Source organism: Myxine glutinosa, chromosome 3, assembly GCF_964187855.1.
Source record: "Myxine glutinosa chromosome 3, kmMyxGlut1.1, whole genome shotgun sequence".
NCBI lineage: Eukaryota > Metazoa > Chordata > Myxini > Myxiniformes > Myxinidae > Myxine > Myxine glutinosa.
The window spans coordinates 149,961,973-149,983,278 of NC_136263.1; positions in this window are offsets into that span (position 1 = coordinate 149,961,973).

The following is a 21,306-nucleotide window of genomic DNA, read 5'->3' on the forward strand; positions in this document are numbered from 1 at the left end:
CACCAACACAAGTGTGAAAAGTGGGTTTTCAACACTAACACAAGTGCGAAAAGTGCTTTTTCAACACTATCACAAGTGCAAATAGTGTTTTTTCCACACTAATACAAGTGCAAAAGTGGTTTCCTGTACCAACACAAGTGCGAAAAGTGGTTTTTCAACACTAACACAAGTGCGAAAAGTGTTTTTTCAACATTAACACAAGTGTGAAAAGTGGTTTTTCCACACTAATACAAGTGCAAAAGTGGTTTCCTGCACCAACACAAGTGCGAAAAGTGGTTTTTCAACACTAACACAAGTGCAAAAAGTGGTTTTTCAACACTATCACAAGTGCAAAAAGTGTTTTTTCCACACTAATACAAGTGCAAAAGTGGTTTCCTGCACCAACACAATTGCGAAAAGTTGTTTTTCAACACTAACACAAGTGTGAAAAGTGGTTTTTCAACACTAACACAAGTGCGAAAAGTGGTTTTTCCACACTAATACAAGTGCAAAAGTGGTTTCCTGCACCAACACAATTGCGAAAAGTTGTTTTTCAACACTAACACAAGTGCGAAAAGTGGTTTTTCAACACTAACACAAGTGCGAAAAGTGGTTTTTCAACAATAACACAAGTGCGAAAAGTGTTTTTTCCACACTAATACAAGTGCAAAAGTGGTTTCCTGCACAAAAAACAAGTGCGAAAACTGGTTTTTCAACACTAACACAAGTGCAAAAAGTGTTTTTTCCACACTAATACAAGTGCAAAAGTGGTTTCCTGCACCAACACAATTGCGAAAAGTGGTTTTTCAACACTAACACAAGTGCGAAAAGTGGTTTTTCAACACTAACACAAGTGCGAAAAGTGGTTTTTCCACACCAATACAAGTGCAAAAGTGGTTTCCTGCACCAACACAAGTGGGAAAAGTGGATTTTCAAAACTAACACAAGTGTGAGAAGTGGTTTTTCAACACTATCACAAGTGCAAAAAGTGTTTTTTCCACACTAATACAAGTGCAAAAGTGGTTTCCTGCACCAACACAAGTGCGAAAAGTGGTTTTTCACTTTTCACGAAAAGTGGTTTCTCAACACTATCACAAGTGCAAAAAGTGTTTTTTCCACACTAATACAAGTGCGAAAAGTGGTTTCCTGAACGAACACAAGTGCGAAAAGTGGTTTTTCCACACTAATACAAGTGCAAAAAGTGGTTTCCTGCACCAACACAAGTGCGAAAAGTGGTTTTTCAACACTAACACAAGTGCGAAAAGTGGTTTTTCAACACTATCACAAGTGCAAAAAGTGTTTTTTCCACACTAATACAAGTGCAAAAGTGGTTTCCTGCACCAACACAATTGCGAAAAGTTGTTTTTCAACACTAACACAAGTGCGAAAAGTGGTTTTTCAACACTAACACAAGTGCGAAAAGTGGTTTTTCAACATTAACACAAGTGCGAAAAGTGGTTTTTCAACACTAATACAAGTGCAAAAGTGGTTTCCTGCACCAACACAAGTGCGAAAACTGGTTTTTCAACACTAACACAAGTGCAAAAAGTGTTTTTTCCACACTAATACAAGTGCAAAAGTGGTTTCCTGCACCAACACAAGTGCGAAAAGTGGTTTTTCAACACTAACACAAGTGCGAAAAGTGGTTTTTCAACACTATCACAAGTGCAAAAAGTGTTTTTCCACACTAATACAAGTGCAAAAGTGGTTTCCTGCACCAACACAAGTGCGAAAAGTGGTTTTTCAACACTAACACAAGTGCGAAAAGTGGTTTTTCAACACTAACACAAGTGCGAAAAGTGGTTTTTCCACACTAATACAAGTGCAAAAGTGGTTTCCTGCACCAACACAAGTGTGAAAAGTGGGTTTTCAACACTAACACAAGTGCGAAAAGTGCTTTTTCAACACTATCACAAGTGCAAATAGTGTTTTTTCCACACTAATACAAGTGCAAAAGTGGTTTCCTGCACCAACACAAGTGCGAAAAGTGGTTTTTCAACACTAACACAAGTGCGAAAAGTGTTTTTTCAACACTAACACAAGTGTGAAAAGTGATTTTTCCACACTAATACAAGTGCAAAAGTGGTTTCCTGCACCAACACAAGTGCGAAAAGTGGTTTTTCAACACTAACACAAGTGCAAAAAGTGGTTTTTCAACACTATCACAAGTGCAAAAAGTGTTTTTTCCACACTAATACAAGTGCAAAAGTGGTTTCCTGCACCAACACAATTGCGAAAAGTTGTTTTTCAACACTAACACAAGTGCGAAAAGTGGTTTTTCAACACTAACACAAGTGCGAAAAGTGGTTTTTCAACACTAACACAAGTGCGAAAAGTGGTTTTTCCACACTAATACAAGTGCAAAAGTGGTTTCCTGCACCAACACAATTGCGAAAAGTTGTTTTTCAACACTAACACAAGTGCGAAAAGTGGTTTTTCAACACTAACACAAGTGCGAAAAGTGGTTTTTCAACAATAACACAAGTGCGAAAAGTGTTTTTTCCACACTAATACAAGTGCAAAAGTGGTTTCCTGCACAAAAAACAAGTGCGAAAACTGGTTTTTCAACACTAACACAAGTGCAAAAAGTGTTTTTTCCACACTAATACAAGTGCAAAAGTGGTTTCCTGCACCAACACAAGTGCGAAAAGTGGTTTTTCAACACTAACACAAGTGCGAAAAGTGGTTTTTCAACACTATCACAAGTGCAAAAAGTGTTTTTTCCACACTAATACAAGTGCAAAAGTGGTTTCCTGCACCAACACAAGTGCGAAAAGTGGTTTTTCAACACTAACACAAGTGCGAAAAGTGGTTTTTCAACACTAACACAAGTGCGAAAAGTGGTTTTTCCACACCAATACAAGTGCAAAAGTGGTTTCCTGCACCAACACATGTGGGAAAAGTGGATTTTCAAAACTAACACAAGTGTGAAAAGTGGTTTTTCAACACTATCACAAGTGCAAAAAGTGTTTTTTCCACACTAATACAAGTGCAAAAGTGGTTTCCTGCACCAACACAAGTGCGAAAAGTGGTTTTTCAACACTAACACAAGTGCGAAAAGTGAATTTCAACACTATCACAAGTGCAAAAAGTGTTTTTTCCACACTAATACAAGTGCAAAAGTGGTTTCCTGCACGAACACAAGTGCGAAAAGTGGTTTTTCACTTTTCACGAAAAGTGGTTTCTCAACACTATCACAAGTGCAAAAAGTGTTTTTTCCACACTAATACAAGTGCGAAAAGTGGTTTCCTGAACGAACACAAGTGCGAAAAGTGGTTTTCCACACTAATACATGTGTAAAAAGTGGTTTCCTGCACCAACACAAGTGCGAAAAGTGGTTTTTCAACACTAACACAAGTGCAAAAAGTGGTTTTTCAACACTATCACAAGTGCAAAAAGTGTTTTTTCCCCACTAATACAAGTGCGAAAAGTGGTTTTTCCACACTAATACAAGTGCAAAAGTGGTTTCCTGCACCAACACAAGTGTGAAAAGTGGTTTTTCAACACTAACACAAGTGCGAAAAGCGCTTTTTCAACACTATCACAAGTGCGAAAAGTGGTTTTTCAACACTAACACAAGTGCGAAAAGTGGTTTTTCCACACTAATACAAGTGCAAAAGTGGTTTCCTGCACCAACACAAGTGCGAAAAGTGGGTTTTCAACACTATCACAAGTGCAAAAAGTGTTTTTTCCCCACTAATACAAGTGCGAAAAGTGGTTTTTCCACACTAATACAAGTGCAAAAGTGGTTTCCTGCACCAACACAAGTGCGAAAACTGGTTTTTCAACACTAACACAAGTGCAAAAAGTGTTTTTTCCACACTAATACAAGTGCAAAAGTGGTTTCCTGCACCAACACAAGTGCGAAAAGTGGTTTTTCAACACTAACACAAGTGCGAAAAGTGGTTTTTCAACACTATCACAAGTGCAAAAAGTGTTTTTCCACACTAATACAAGTGCAAAAGTGGTTTCCTGCACCAACACAAGTGCGAAAAGTGGTTTTTCAACACTAACACAAGTGCGAAAAGTGGTTTTTCAACACTAACACAAGTGTGAAAAGTGGTTTTTCCACACTAATACAAGTGCAAAAGTGGTTTCCTGCACCAACACAAGTGTGAAAAGTGGGTTTTCAACACTAACACAAGTGCGAAAAGTGCTTTTTCAACACTATCACAAGTGCAAAAGTGGTTTCCTGCACCAACACAATTGCGAAAAGTTGTTTTTCAACACTAACACAAGTGCGAAAAGTGGTTTTTCAACACTAACACAAGTGCGAAAAGTGGTTTTTCAACAATAACACAAGTGCGAAAAGTGTTTTTTCCACACTAATACAAGTGCAAAAGTGGTTTCCTGCACCAACACAAGTGTGAAAAGTGGTTTTTCAACACTAACACAAGTGCGAAAAGCGCTTTTTCAACACTATCCCAAGTGCGAAAAGTGGTTTTTCAACACTAACACAAGTGCGAAAAGTGGTTTTTCCACACTAATACAAGTGCAAAAGTGGTTTCCTGCACCAACACAAGTGCGAAAAGTGGGTTTTCAACACTATCACAAGTGCAAAAAGTGTTTTTTTCCCACTAATACAAGTGCGAAAAGTGGTTTTTCCACACTAATACAAGTGCAAAAGTGGTTTCCTGCACCAACACAAGTGCGAAAAGTGGTTTTTCAACACTAACACAAGTGCGAAAAGTGGTTTTTCAACACTAACACAAGTGCGAAAAGTGGTTTTTCAACACTAACACAAGTGCGAAAAGTGGTTTTTCCACACTAATACAAGTGCAAAAGTGGTTTCCTGCACCAACACAAGTGCGAAAAGTGGTTTTTCAACACTAACACAAGTGCGAAAAGTGGTTTTTCAACACTATCACAAGTGCAAAAAGTGTTTTTTCCACACTAATACAAGTGCAAAAGTGGTTTCCTGCACCAACACAAGTGCGAAAAGTGGTTTTTCAACACTAACACAAGTGCGAAAAGTGGTTTTTCAACACTAACACAAGTGCGAAAAGTGGTTTTTCCACACCAATACAAGTGCAAAAGTGGTTTCCTGCACCAACACAAGTGGGAAAAGTGGATTTTCAAAACTAACACAAGTGTGAGAAGTGGTTTTTCAACACTATCACAAGTGCAAAAAGTGTTTTTTCCACACTAATACAAGTGCAAAAGTGGTTTCCTGCACCAACACAAGTGCGAAAAGTGGTTTTTCAACACTAACACAAGTGCGAAAAGTGAATTTCAACACTATCACAAGTGCAAAAAGTGTTTTTTCCACACTAATACAAGTGCAAAAGTGGTTTCCTGCACCAACACAAGTGCGAAAAGTGGATTTTCAACACTATCACAAGTGCAAAAAGTGTTTTTTCCACACTAATACAAGTGCAAAAGTGGTTTCCTGCACCAACACAAGTGCGAAAAGTGGTTTTTCAACACTATCACAAGTGCAAAAAGTGTTTTTTCCCCACTAATACAAGTGCGAAAAGTGGTTTTTCCACACTAATACAAGTGCAAAAGTGGTTTCCTGCACCAACACAAGTGCGAAAAGTGGTTTTTCAACACTAACACAAGTGCGAAAAGTGGTTTTTCAACACTAACACAAGTCCGAAAAGTGGTTTTTCAACACTAACACAAGTGCGAAAAGTGGTTTTTCCACACTAATACAAGTGCAAAAGTGGTTTCCTGCACCAACACAAGTGCGAAAAGTGGTTTTTCAACACTAACACAAGTGCGAAAAGTGGTTTTTCAACACTAACACAAGTGCGAAAAGTGGTTTTTCCACACCAATACAAGTGCAAAAGTGGTTTCCTGCACCAACACAAGTGGGAAAAGTGGATTTTCAAAACTAACACAAGTGTGAGAAGTGGTTTTTCAACACTATCACAAGTGCAAAAAGTGTTTTTTCCACACTAATACAAGTGCAAAAGTGGTTTCCTGCACCAACACAAGTGCGAAAAGTGGTTTTTCAACACTAACACAAGTGCGAAAAGTGAATTTCAACACTATCACAAGTGCAAAAAGTGTTTTTTCCACACTAATACAAGTGCAAAAGTGGTTTCCTGCACCAACACAAGTGCGAAAAGTGGTTTTTCACTTTTCACGAAAAGTGGTTTCTCAACACTATCACAAGTGCAAAAAGTGTTTTTTCCACACTAATACAAGTGCGAAAAGTGGTTTCCTGAACGAACACAGGTGCGAAAAGTGGTTTTTCCACACTAATACAAGTGCAAAAAGTGGTTTCCTGCACCAACACAAGTGCGAAAAGTGGTTTTTCAACACTAACACAAGTGCGAAAAGTGGTTTTTCAACACTATCACAAGTGCAAAAAGTGTTTTTTCCACACTAATACAAGTGCAAAAGTGGTTTCCTGCACCAACACAATTGCGAAAAGTTGTTTTTCAACACTAACACAAGTGCGAAAAGTGGTTTTTCAACACTAACACAAGTGCGAAAAGTGGTTTTTCAACAATAACACAAGTGCGAAAAGTGTTTTTTCCACACTAATACAAGTGCAAAAGTGGTTTCCTGCACCAACACAAGTGTGAAAAGTGGTTTTTCAACACTAACACAAGTGCGAAAAGCGCTTTTTCAACACTATCACAAGTGCGAAAAGTGGTTTTTCAACACTAACACAAGTGCGAAAAGTGGTTTTTCCACACTAATACAAGTGCAAAAGTGGTTTCCTGCACCAACACAAGTGCGAAAAGTGGGTTTTCAACACTATCACAAGTGCAAAAAGTGTTTTTTTCCCACTAATACAAGTGCGAAAAGTGGTTTTTCCACACTAATACAAGTGCAAAAGTGGTTTCCTGCACCAACACAAGTGCGAAAAGTGGTTTTTCAACACTAACACAAGTGCGAAAAGTGGTTTTTCAACACTAACACAAGTGCGAAAAGTGGTTTTTCAACACTAACACAAGTGCGAAAAGTGGTTTTTCCACACTAATACAAGTGCAAAAGTGGTTTCCTGCACCAACACAAGTGCGAAAAGTGGATTTTCAACACTATCACAAGTGCAAAAAGTGTTTTTTCCACACTAATACAAGTGCAAAAGTGGTTTCCTGCACCAACACAAGTGCGAAAAGTGGTTTTTCAACACTATCACAAGTGCAAAAAGTGTTTTTTCCACACTAATACAAGTGCAAAAGTGGTTTCCTGCACCAACACAAGTGCGAAAAGTGGTTTTTCAACACTAACACAAGTGCGAAAAGTGGTTTTTCAACACTAACACAAGTGCGAAAAGTGGTTTTTCCACACCAATACAAGTGCAAAAGTGGTTTCCTGCACCAACACAAGTGGGAAAAGTGGATTTTCAAAACTAACACAAGTGTGAGAAGTGGTTTTTCAACACTATCACAAGTGCAAAAAGTGTTTTTTCCACACTAATACAAGTGCAAAAGTGGTTTCCTGCACCAACACAAGTGCGAAAAGTGGTTTTTCACTTTTCACGAAAAGTGGTTTCTCAACACTATCACAAGTGCAAAAAGTGTTTTTTCCACACTAATACAAGTGCGAAAAGTGGTTTCCTGAACGAACACAAGTGCGAAAAGTGGTTTTTCCACACTAATACAAGTGCAAAAAGTGGTTTCCTGCACCAACACAAGTGCGAAAAGTGGTTTTTCAACACTAACACAAGTGCGAAAAGTGGTTTTTCAACACTATCACAAGTGCAAAAAGTGTTTTTTCCACACTAATACAAGTGCAAAAGTGGTTTCCTGCACCAACACAATTGCGAAAAGTTGTTTTTCAACACTAACACAAGTGCAAAAAGTGGTTTTTCAACACTAACACAAGTGCGAAAAGTGGTTTTTCAACACTAACACAAGTGCGAAAAGTGGTTTTTCCACACTAATACAAGTGCAAAAGTGGTTTCCTGCACCAACACAAGTGCGAAAACTGGTTTTTCAACACTAACACAAGTGCAAAAAGTGTTTTTTCCACACTAATACAAGTGCAAAAGTGGTTTCCTGCACCAACACAAGTGCGAAAAGTGGTTTTTCAACACTAACACAAGTGCGAAAAGTGGTTTTTCAACACTATCACAAGTGCAAAAAGTGTTTTTCCACACTAATACAAGTGCAAAAGTGGTTTCCTGCACCAACACAAGTGCGAAAAGTGGTTTTTCAACACTAACACAAGTGCGAAAAGTGGTTTTTCAACACTAACACAAGTGTGAAAAGTGGTTTTTCCACACTAATACAAGTGCAAAAGTGGTTTCCTGCACCAACACAAGTGTGAAAAGTGGGTTTTCAACACTAACACAAGTGCGAAAAGTGCTTTTTCAACACTATCACAAGTGCAAATAGTGTTTTTTCCACACTAATACAAGTGCAAAAGTGGTTTCCTGTACCAACACAAGTGCGAAAAGTGGTTTTTCAACACTAACACAAGTGCGAAAAGTGTTTTTTCAACATTAACACAAGTGTGAAAAGTGGTTTTTCCACACTAATACAAGTGCAAAAGTGGTTTCCTGCACCAACACAAGTGCGAAAAGTGGTTTTTCAACACTAACACAAGTGCAAAAAGTGGTTTTTCAACACTATCACAAGTGCAAAAAGTGTTTTTTCCACACTAATACAAGTGCAAAAGTGGTTTCCTGCACCAACACAATTGCGAAAAGTTGTTTTTCAACACTAACACAAGTGTGAAAAGTGGTTTTTCAACACTAACACAAGTGCGAAAAGTGGTTTTTCCACACTAATACAAGTGCAAAAGTGGTTTCCTGCACCAACACAATTGCGAAAAGTTGTTTTTCAACACTAACACAAGTGCGAAAAGTGGTTTTTCAACACTAACACAAGTGCGAAAAGTGGTTTTTCAACAATAACACAAGTGCGAAAAGTGTTTTTTCCACACTAATACAAGTGCAAAAGTGGTTTCCTGCACAAAAAACAAGTGCGAAAACTGGTTTTTCAACACTAACACAAGTGCAAAAAGTGTTTTTTCCACACTAATACAAGTGCAAAAGTGGTTTCCTGCACCAACACAATTGCGAAAAGTGGTTTTTCAACACTAACACAAGTGCGAAAAGTGGTTTTTCAACACTAACACAAGTGCGAAAAGTGGTTTTTCCACACCAATACAAGTGCAAAAGTGGTTTCCTGCACCAACACAAGTGGGAAAAGTGGATTTTCAAAACTAACACAAGTGTGAGAAGTGGTTTTTCAACACTATCACAAGTGCAAAAAGTGTTTTTTCCACACTAATACAAGTGCAAAAGTGGTTTCCTGCACCAACACAAGTGCGAAAAGTGGTTTTTCAACACTATCACAAGTGCAAAAAGTGTTTTTTCAACACTAACACAAGTGCGAAAAGTGGTTTTTCCACACCAATACAAGTGCAAAAGTGGTTTCCTGCACCAACACAAGTGGGAAAAGTGGATTTTCAAAACTAACACAAGTGTGAGAAGTGGTTTTTCAACACTATCACAAGTGCAAAAAGTGTTTTTTCCACACTAATACAAGTGCAAAAGTGGTTTCCTGCACCAACACAAGTGCGAAAAGTGGTTTTTCAACACTAACACAAGTGCGAAAAGTGAATTTCAACACTATCACAAGTGCAAAAAGTGTTTTTTCCACACTAATACAAGTGCAAAAGTGGTTTCCTGCACCAACACAAGTGCGAAAAGTGGATTTTCAACACTATCACAAGTGCAAAAAGTGTTTTTTCCACACTAATACAAGTGCAAAAGTGGTTTCCTGCACCAACACAAGTGCGAAAAGTGGTTTTTCAACACTATCACAAGTGCAAAAAGTGTTTTTTCCCCACTAATACAAGTGCGAAAAGTGGTTTTTCCACACTAATACAAGTGCAAAAGTGGTTTCCTGCACCAACACAAGTGCGAAAAGTGGTTTTTCAACACTAACACAAGTGCGAAAAGTGGTTTTTCAACACTAACACAAGTCCGAAAAGTGGTTTTTCAACACTAACACAAGTGCGAAAAGTGGTTTTTCCACACTAATACAAGTGCAAAAGTGGTTTCCTGCACCAACACAAGTGCGAAAAGTGGTTTTTCAACACTAACACAAGTGCGAAAAGTGGTTTTTCAACACTAACACAAGTGCGAAAAGTGGTTTTTCCACACCAATACAAGTGCAAAAGTGGTTTCCTGCACCAACACAAGTGGGAAAAGTGGATTTTCAAAACTAACACAAGTGTGAGAAGTGGTTTTTCAACACTATCACAAGTGCAAAAAGTGTTTTTTCCACACTAATACAAGTGCAAAAGTGGTTTCCTGCACCAACACAAGTGCGAAAAGTGGTTTTTCAACACTAACACAAGTGCGAAAAGTGAATTTCAACACTATCACAAGTGCAAAAAGTGTTTTTTCCACACTAATACAAGTGCAAAAGTGGTTTCCTGCACCAACACAAGTGCGAAAAGTGGTTTTTCACTTTTCACGAAAAGTGGTTTCTCAACACTATCACAAGTGCAAAAAGTGTTTTTTCCACACTAATACAAGTGCGAAAAGTGGTTTCCTGAACGAACACAGGTGCGAAAAGTGGTTTTTCCACACTAATACAAGTGCAAAAAGTGGTTTCCTGCACCAACACAAGTGCGAAAAGTGGTTTTTCAACACTAACACAAGTGCGAAAAGTGGTTTTTCAACACTATCACAAGTGCAAAAAGTGTTTTTTCCACACTAATACAAGTGCAAAAGTGGTTTCCTGCACCAACACAATTGCGAAAAGTTGTTTTTCAACACTAACACAAGTGCGAAAAGTGGTTTTTCAACACTAACACAAGTGCGAAAAGTGGTTTTTCAACAATAACACAAGTGCGAAAAGTGTTTTTTCCACACTAATACAAGTGCAAAAGTGGTTTCCTGCACCAACACAAGTGTGAAAAGTGGTTTTTCAACACTAACACAAGTGCGAAAAGCGCTTTTTCAACACTATCACAAGTGCGAAAAGTGGTTTTTCAACACTAACACAAGTGCGAAAAGTGGTTTTTCCACACTAATACAAGTGCAAAAGTGGTTTCCTGCACCAACACAAGTGCGAAAAGTGGGTTTTCAACACTATCACAAGTGCAAAAAGTGTTTTTTTCCCACTAATACAAGTGCGAAAAGTGGTTTTTCCACACTAATACAAGTGCAAAAGTGGTTTCCTGCACCAACACAAGTGCGAAAAGTGGTTTTTCAACACTAACACAAGTGCGAAAAGTGGTTTTTCAACACTAACACAAGTGCGAAAAGTGGTTTTTCAACACTAACACAAGTGCGAAAAGTGGTTTTTCCACACTAATACAAGTGCAAAAGTGGTTTCCTGCACCAACACAAGTGCGAAAAGTGGATTTTCAACACTATCACAAGTGCAAAAAGTGTTTTTTCCACACTAATACAAGTGCAAAAGTGGTTTCCTGCACCAACACAAGTGCGAAAAGTGGTTTTTCAACACTATCACAAGTGCAAAAAGTGTTTTTTCCACACTAATACAAGTGCAAAAGTGGTTTCCTGCACCAACACAAGTGCGAAAAGTGGTTTTTCAACACTAACACAAGTGCGAAAAGTGGTTTTTCAACACTAACACAAGTGCGAAAAGTGGTTTTTCCACACCAATACAAGTGCAAAAGTGGTTTCCTGCACCAACACAAGTGGGAAAAGTGGATTTTCAAAACTAACACAAGTGTGAGAAGTGGTTTTTCAACACTATCACAAGTGCAAAAAGTGTTTTTTCCACACTAATACAAGTGCAAAAGTGGTTTCCTGCACCAACACAAGTGCGAAAAGTGGTTTTTCACTTTTCACGAAAAGTGGTTTCTCAACACTATCACAAGTGCAAAAAGTGTTTTTTCCACACTAATACAAGTGCGAAAAGTGGTTTCCTGAACGAACACAAGTGCGAAAAGTGGTTTTTCCACACTAATACAAGTGCAAAAAGTGGTTTCCTGCACCAACACAAGTGCGAAAAGTGGTTTTTCAACACTAACACAAGTGCGAAAAGTGGTTTTTCAACACTATCACAAGTGCAAAAAGTGTTTTTTCCACACTAATACAAGTGCAAAAGTGGTTTCCTGCACCAACACAATTGCGAAAAGTTGTTTTTCAACACTAACACAAGTGCAAAAAGTGGTTTTTCAACACTAACACAAGTGCGAAAAGTGGTTTTTCAACACTAACACAAGTGCGAAAAGTGGTTTTTCCACACTAATACAAGTGCAAAAGTGGTTTCCTGCACCAACACAAGTGCGAAAACTGGTTTTTCAACACTAACACAAGTGCAAAAAGTGTTTTTTCCACACTAATACAAGTGCAAAAGTGGTTTCCTGCACCAACACAAGTGCGAAAAGTGGTTTTTCAACACTAACACAAGTGCGAAAAGTGGTTTTTCAACACTATCACAAGTGCAAAAAGTGTTTTTCCACACTAATACAAGTGCAAAAGTGGTTTCCTGCACCAACACAAGTGCGAAAAGTGGTTTTTCAACACTAACACAAGTGCGAAAAGTGGTTTTTCAACACTAACACAAGTGTGAAAAGTGGTTTTTCCACACTAATACAAGTGCAAAAGTGGTTTCCTGCACCAACACAAGTGTGAAAAGTGGGTTTTCAACACTAACACAAGTGCGAAAAGTGCTTTTTCAACACTATCACAAGTGCAAATAGTGTTTTTTCCACACTAATACAAGTGCAAAAGTGGTTTCCTGTACCAACACAAGTGCGAAAAGTGGTTTTTCAACACTAACACAAGTGCGAAAAGTGTTTTTTCAACATTAACACAAGTGTGAAAAGTGGTTTTTCCACACTAATACAAGTGCAAAAGTGGTTTCCTGCACCAACACAAGTGCGAAAAGTGGTTTTTCAACACTAACACAAGTGCAAAAAGTGGTTTTTCAACACTATCACAAGTGCAAAAAGTGTTTTTTCCACACTAATACAAGTGCAAAAGTGGTTTCCTGCACCAACACAATTGCGAAAAGTTGTTTTTCAACACTAACACAAGTGTGAAAAGTGGTTTTTCAACACTAACACAAGTGCGAAAAGTGGTTTTTCCACACTAATACAAGTGCAAAAGTGGTTTCCTGCACCAACACAATTGCGAAAAGTTGTTTTTCAACACTAACACAAGTGCGAAAAGTGGTTTTTCAACACTAACACAAGTGCGAAAAGTGGTTTTTCAACAATAACACAAGTGCGAAAAGTGTTTTTTCCACACTAATACAAGTGCAAAAGTGGTTTCCTGCACAAAAAACAAGTGCGAAAACTGGTTTTTCAACACTAACACAAGTGCAAAGAGTGTTTTTTCCACACTAATACAAGTGCAAAAGTGGTTTCCTGCACCAACACAATTGCGAAAAGTGGTTTTTCAACACTAACACAAGTGCGAAAAGTGGTTTTTCAACACTAACACAAGTGCGAAAAGTGGTTTTTCCACACCAATACAAGTGCAAAAGTGGTTTCCTGCACCAACACAAGTGGGAAAAGTGGATTTTCAAAACTAACACAAGTGTGAGAAGTGGTTTTTCAACACTATCACAAGTGCAAAAAGTGTTTTTTCCACACTAATACAAGTGCAAAAGTGGTTTCCTGCACCAACACAAGTGCGAAAAGTGGTTTTTCACTTTTCACGAAAAGTGGTTTCTCAACACTATCACAAGTGCAAAAAGTGTTTTTTCCACACTAATACAAGTGCGAAAAGTGGTTTCCTGAACGAACACAAGTGCGAAAAGTGGTTTTTCCACACTAATACAAGTGCAAAAAGTGGTTTCCTGCACCAACACAAGTGCGAAAAGTGGTTTTTCAACACTAACACAAGTGCGAAAAGTGGTTTTTCAACACTATCACAAGTGCAAAAAGTGTTTTTTCCACACTAATACAAGTGCAAAAGTGGTTTCCTGCACCAACACAATTGCGAAAAGTTGTTTTTCAACACTAACACAAGTGCGAAAAGTGGTTTTTCAACACTAACACAAGTGCGAAAAGTGGTTTTTCAACATTAACACAAGTGCGAAAAGTGGTTTTTCAACACTAATACAAGTGCAAAAGTGGTTTCCTGCACCAACACAAGTGCGAAAACTGGTTTTTCAACACTAACACAAGTGCAAAAAGTGTTTTTTCCACACTAATACAAGTGCAAAAGTGGTTTCCTGCACCAACACAAGTGCGAAAAGTGGTTTTTCAACACTAACACAAGTGCGAAAAGTGGTTTTTCAACACTATCACAAGTGCAAAAAGTGTTTTTCCACACTAATACAAGTGCAAAAGTGGTTTCCTGCACCAACACAAGTGCGAAAAGTGGTTTTTCAACACTAACACAAGTGCGAAAAGTGGTTTTTCAACACTAACACAAGTGCGAAAAGTGGTTTTTCCACACTAATACAAGTGCAAAAGTGGTTTCCTGCACCAACACAAGTGTGAAAAGTGGGTTTTCAACACTAACACAAGTGCGAAAAGTGCTTTTTCAACACTATCACAAGTGCAAATAGTGTTTTTTCCACACTAATACAAGTGCAAAAGTGGTTTCCTGCACCAACACAAGTGCGAAAAGTGGTTTTTCAACACTAACACAAGTGCGAAAAGTGTTTTTTCAACACTAACACAAGTGTGAAAAGTGATTTTTCCACACTAATACAAGTGCAAAAGTGGTTTCCTGCACCAACACAAGTGCGAAAAGTGGTTTTTCAACACTAACACAAGTGCAAAAAGTGGTTTTTCAACACTATCACAAGTGCAAAAAGTGTTTTTTCCACACTAATACAAGTGCAAAAGTGGTTTCCTGCACCAACACAATTGCGAAAAGTTGTTTTTCAACACTAACACAAGTGCGAAAAGTGGTTTTTCAACACTAACACAAGTGCGAAAAGTGGTTTTTCAACACTAACACAAGTGCGAAAAGTGGTTTTTCCACACTAATACAAGTGCAAAAGTGGTTTCCTGCACCAACACAATTGCGAAAAGTTGTTTTTCAACACTAACACAAGTGCGAAAAGTGGTTTTTCAACACTAACACAAGTGCGAAAAGTGGTTTTTCAACAATAACACAAGTGCGAAAAGTGTTTTTTCCACACTAATACAAGTGCAAAAGTGGTTTCCTGCACAAAAAACAAGTGCGAAAACTGGTTTTTCAACACTAACACAAGTGCAAAAAGTGTTTTTTCCACACTAATACAAGTGCAAAAGTGGTTTCCTGCACCAACACAAGTGCGAAAAGTGGTTTTTCAACACTAACACAAGTGCGAAAAGTGGTTTTTCAACACTATCACAAGTGCAAAAAGTGTTTTTTCCACACTAATACAAGTGCAAAAGTGGTTTCCTGCACCAACACAAGTGCGAAAAGTGGTTTTTCAACACTAACACAAGTGCGAAAAGTGGTTTTTCAACACTAACACAAGTGCGAAAAGTGGTTTTTCCACACCAATACAAGTGCAAAAGTGGTTTCCTGCACCAACACATGTGGGAAAAGTGGATTTTCAAAACTAACACAAGTGTGAAAAGTGGTTTTTCAACACTATCACAAGTGCAAAAAGTGTTTTTTCCACACTAATACAAGTGCAAAAGTGGTTTCCTGCACCAACACAAGTGCGAAAAGTGGTTTTTCAACACTAACACAAGTGCGAAAAGTGAATTTCAACACTATCACAAGTGCAAAAAGTGTTTTTTCCACACTAATACAAGTGCAAAAGTGGTTTCCTGCACGAACACAAGTGCGAAAAGTGGTTTTTCACTTTTCACGAAAAGTGGTTTCTCAACACTATCACAAGTGCAAAAAGTGTTTTTTCCACACTAATACAAGTGCGAAAAGTGGTTTCCTGAACGAACACAAGTGCGAAAAGTGGTTTTCCACACTAATACATGTGTAAAAAGTGGTTTCCTGCACCAACACAAGTGCGAAAAGTGGTTTTTCAACACTAACACAAGTGCAAAAAGTGGTTTTTCAACACTATCACAAGTGCAAAAAGTGTTTTTTCCCCACTAATACAAGTGCGAAAAGTGGTTTTTCCACACTAATACAAGTGCAAAAGTGGTTTCCTGCACCAACACAAGTGTGAAAAGTGGTTTTTCAACACTAACACAAGTGCGAAAAGCGCTTTTTCAACACTATCACAAGTGCGAAAAGTGGTTTTTCAACACTAACACAAGTGCGAAAAGTGGTTTTTCCACACTAATACAAGTGCAAAAGTGGTTTCCTGCACCAACACAAGTGCGAAAAGTGGGTTTTCAACACTATCACAAGTGCAAAAAGTGTTTTTTCCCCACTAATACAAGTGCGAAAAGTGGTTTTTCCACACTAATACAAGTGCAAAAGTGGTTTCCTGCACCAACACAAGTGCGAAAACTGGTTTTTCAACACTAACACAAGTGCAAAAAGTGTTTTTTCCACACTAATACAAGTGCAAAAGTGGTTTCCTGCACCAACACAAGTGCGAAAAGTGGTTTTTCAACACTAACACAAGTGCGAAAAGTGGTTTTTCAACACTATCACAAGTGCAAAAAGTGTTTTTCCACACTAATACAAGTGCAAAAGTGGTTTCCTGCACCAACACAAGTGCGAAAAGTGGTTTTTCAACACTAACACAAGTGCGAAAAGTGGTTTTTCAACACTAACACAAGTGTGAAAAGTGGTTTTTCCACACTAATACAAGTGCAAAAGTGGTTTCCTGCACCAACACAAGTGTGAAAAGTGGGTTTTCAACACTAACACAAGTGCGAAAAGTGCTTTTTCAACACTATCACAAGTGCAAATAGTGTTTTTTCCACACTAATACAAGTGCAAAAGTGGTTTCCTGCACCAACACAAGTGCGAAAAGTGGTTTTTCAACACTAACACAAGTGCGAAAAGTGTTTTTTCAACATTAACACAAGTGTGAAAAGTGGTTTTTCCACACTAATACAAGTGCAAAAGTGGTTTCCTGCACCAACACAAGTGCGAAAAGTGGTTTTTCAACACTAACACAAGTGCAAAAAGTGGTTTTTCAACACTATCACAAGTGCAAAAAGTGTTTTTTCCACACTAATACAAGTGCAAAAGTGGTTTCCTGCACCAACACAATTGCGAAAAGTTGTTTTTCAACACTAACACAAGTGCGAAAAGTGGTTTTTCAACACTAACACAAGTGCGAAAAGTGGTTTTTCCACACTAATACAAGTGCAAAAGTGGTTTCCTGCACCAACACAATTGCGAAAAGTTGTTTTTCAACACTAACACAAGTGCGAAAAGTGGTTTTTCAACACTAACACAAGTGCGAAAAGTGGTTTTTCAACAATAACACAAGTGCGAAAAGTGTTTTTTCCACACTAATACAAGTGCAAAAGTGGTTTCCTGCACAAAAAACAAGTGCGAAAACTGGTTTTTCAACACTAACACAAGTGCAAAAAGTGTTTTTTCCACACTAATACAAGTGCAAAAGTGGTTTCCTGCACCAACACAATTGCGAAAAGTGGTTTTTCAACACTAACACAAGTGCGAAAAGTGGTTTTTCAACACTAACACAAGTGCGAAAAGTGGTTTTTCCACACCAATACAAGTGCAAAAGTGGTTTCCTGCACCAACACAAGTGGGAAAAGTGGATTTTCAAAACTAACACAAGTGTGAGAAGTGGTTTTTCAACACTATCACAAGTGCAAAAAGTGTTTTTTCCACACTAATACAAGTGCAAAAGTGGTTTCCTGCACCAACACAAGTGCGAAAAGTGGTTTTTCACTTTTCACGAAAAGTGGTTTCTCAACACTATCACAAGTGCAAAAAGTGTTTTTTCCACACTAATACAAGTGCGAAAAGTGGTTTCCTGAACGAACACAAGTGCGAAAAGTGGTTTTTCCACACTAATACAAGTGCAAAAAGTGGTTTCCTGCACCAACACAAGTGCGAAAAGTGGTTTTTCAACACTAACACAAGTGCGAAAAGTGGTTTTTCAACACTATCACAAGTGCAAAAAGTGTTTTTTCCACACTAATACAAGTGCAAAAGTGGTTTCCTGCACCAACACAATTGCGAAAAGTTGTTTTTCAACACTAACACAAGTGCGAAAAGTGGTTTTTCAACACTAACACAAGTGCGAAAAGTGGTTTTTCAACATTAACACAAGTGCGAAAAGTGGTTTTTCAACACTAATACAAGTGCAAAAGTGGTTTCCTGCACCAACACAAGTGCGAAAACTGGTTTTTCAACACTAACACAAGTGCAAAAAGTGTTTTTTCCACACTAATACAAGTGCAAAAGTGGTTTCCTGCACCAACACAAGTGCGAAAAGTGGTTTTTCAACACTAACACAAGTGCGAAAAGTGGTTTTTCAACACTATCACAAGTGCAAAAAGTGTTTTTCCACACTAATACAAGTGCAAAAGTGGTTTCCTGCACCAACACAAGTGCGAAAAGTGGTTTTTCAACACTAACACAAGTGCGAAAAGTGGTTTTTCAACACTAACACAAGTGCGAAAAGTGGTTTTTCCACACTAATACAAGTGCAAAAGTGGTTTCCTGCACCAACACAAGTGTGAAAAGTGGGTTTTCAACACTAACACAAGTGCGAAAAGTGCTTTTTCAACACTATCACAAGTGCAAATAGTGTTTTTTCCACACTAATACAAGTGCAAAAGTGGTTTCCTGCACCAACACAAGTGCGAAAAGTGGTTTTTCAACACTAACACAAGTGCGAAAAGTGTTTTTTCAACACTAACACAAGTGTGAAAAGTGATTTTTCCACACTAATACAAGTGCAAAAGTGGTTTCCTGCACCAACACAAGTGCGAAAAGTGGTTTTTCAACACTAACACAAGTGCAAAAAGTGGTTTTTCAACACTATCACAAGTGCAAAAAGTGTTTTTTCCACACTAATACAAGTGCAAAAGTGGTTTCCTGCACCAACACAATTGCGAAAAGTTGTTTTTCAACACTAACACAAGTGCGAAAAGTGGTTTTTCAACACTAACACAAGTGCGAAAAGTGGTTTTTCCACACTAATACAAGTGCAAAAGTGGTTTCCTGCACCAACACAATTGCGAAAAGTTGTTTTTCAACACTAACACAAGTGCGAAAAGTGGTTTTTCAACACTAACACAAGTGCGAAAAGTGGTTTTTCAACAATAACACAAGTGCGAAAAGTGTTTTTTCCACACTAATACAAGTGCAAAAGTGGTTTCCTGCACAAAAAACAAGTGCGAAAACTGGTTTTTCAACACTAACACAAGTGCAAAAAGTGTTTTTTCCACACTAATACAAGTGCAAAAGTGGTTTCCTGCACCAACACAAGTGCGAAAAGTGGTTTTTCAACACTAACACAAGTGCGAAAAGTGGTTTTTCAACACTATCACAAGTGCAAAAAGTGTTTTTTCCACACTAATACAAGTGCAAAAGTGGTTTCCTGCACCAACACAAGTGCGAAAAGTGGTTTTTCAACACTAACACAAGTGCGAAAAGTGGTTTTTCAACACTAACACAAGTGCGAAAAGTGGTTTTTCCACACCAATACAAGTGCAAAAGTGGTTTCCTGCACCAACACAAGTGGGAAAAGTGGATTTTCAAAACTAACACAAGTGTGAAAAGTGGTTTTTCAACACTATCACAAGTGCAAAAAGTGTTTTTTCCACACTAATACAAGTGCAAAAGTGGTTTCCTGCACCAACACAAGTGCGAAAAGTGGTTTTTCAACACTAACACAAGTGCGAAAAGTGAATTTCAACACTATCACAAGTGCAAAAAGTGTTTTTTCCACACTAATACAAGTGCAAAAGTGGTTTCCTGCACGAACACAAGTGCGAAAAGTGGTTTTTCACTTTTCACGAAAAGTGGTTTCTCAACACTATCACAAGTGCAAAAAGTGTTTTTTCCACACTAATACAAGTGCGAAAAGTGGTTTCCTGAACGAACACAAGTGCGAAAAGTGGTTTTCCACACTAATACATGTGTAAAAAGTGGTTTCCTGCACCAACACAAGTGCGAAAAGTGGTTTTTCAACACTAACACAAGTGCAAAAAGTGGTTTTTCAACACTATCACAAGTGCAAAAAGTGTTTTTTCCCCACTAATACAAGTGCGAAAAGTGGTTTTTCCACACTAATACAAGTGCAAAAGTGGTTTCCTGCACCAACACAAGTGTGAAAAGTGGTTTTTCAACACTAACACAAGTGCGAAAAGCGCTTTTTCAACACTATCACAAGTGCGAAAAGTGGTTTTTCAACACTAACACAAGTGCGAAAAGTGGTTTTTCCACACTAATACAAGTGCAAAAGTGGTTTCCTGCACCAACACAAGTGCGAAAAGTGGGTTTTCAACACTATCACAAGTGCAAAAAGTGTTTTTTCCCCACTAATACAAGTGCGAAAAGTGGTTTTTCCACACTAATACAAGTGCAAAAGTGGTTTCCTGCACCAACACAAGTGCGAAAAGTGGTTTTTCAACACTAACACAAGTGCGAAAAGTGGTTTTTCAACACTAACACAAGTGCGAAAAGTGGTTTTTCAACACTAACACAAGTGCGAAAAGTGGTTTTTCCACACTAATACAAGTGCAAAAGTGGTTTCCTGCACCAACACAAGTGCGAAAAGTGGATTTTCAACACTAACACAAGTGCGAAAAGTGGTTTTTCAACACTATCACAAGTGCAAAAAGTGTTTTTTCCACACTAATACAAGTGCATAAGTGGTTTTTTCACACTAATACAAGTGCAAAAGTGGTTTCCTGCACCAACATAAGTGCGAAAAGTGGTTTTTCAACACAAACACAAGTGCGAAAAGTGGTTTTTCAACACTAACACAAGTGCGAAAAGTGGTTTTTCCACACTAATACAAGTGCAAAAAGTGGTTTCCTGCACCAACACAAGTGCGAGATGTGGTTTTTCAACACTAACACAAGTGCGAAAAGTGGTTTTTCAACACTAACACAAGTGCGAAAAGTTGTTTTTCAACACTATCACAAGTGCAAAAAGTGTTTTTTCCACACTAATTTCCAATATTGATTTTCGAAGCTCCACACGGTCTCCACGTATTTCGAAGTTAAGTCTGTTCACAATTGTATTTTGTCGAAACTGTATTTATCTTTCGGTGTGTGAAGGTATTGTGTGCAACTTTGGTTGTTTCTCGGTGTTTATCTTTCATAAATTGATCGTCTGTTTGCCGTGTCGCGAGCAAGGCCTTTGCCGCGTCGCGAACGATTTGAAATCGAAGTTAAGTGATTGTTCCCATTTGTATTTTCGTTAAAACTGTATTTATTTATGGTGTTGTACGTATATTGTGTCCCGACGAAGATTTTTCGGTGCAAATCTTTCATACCTGTATTGAAAATCGTGTTAATTCGTGTCGTGTCTTGAGGCCTTGTACAGTGTGCACTGTACAACCTTGAGGCTTTGTTTTTCTCTCAGCGGTCCGTCGTTTGTGATCCAATAACTTTCGTTCTCTGTAT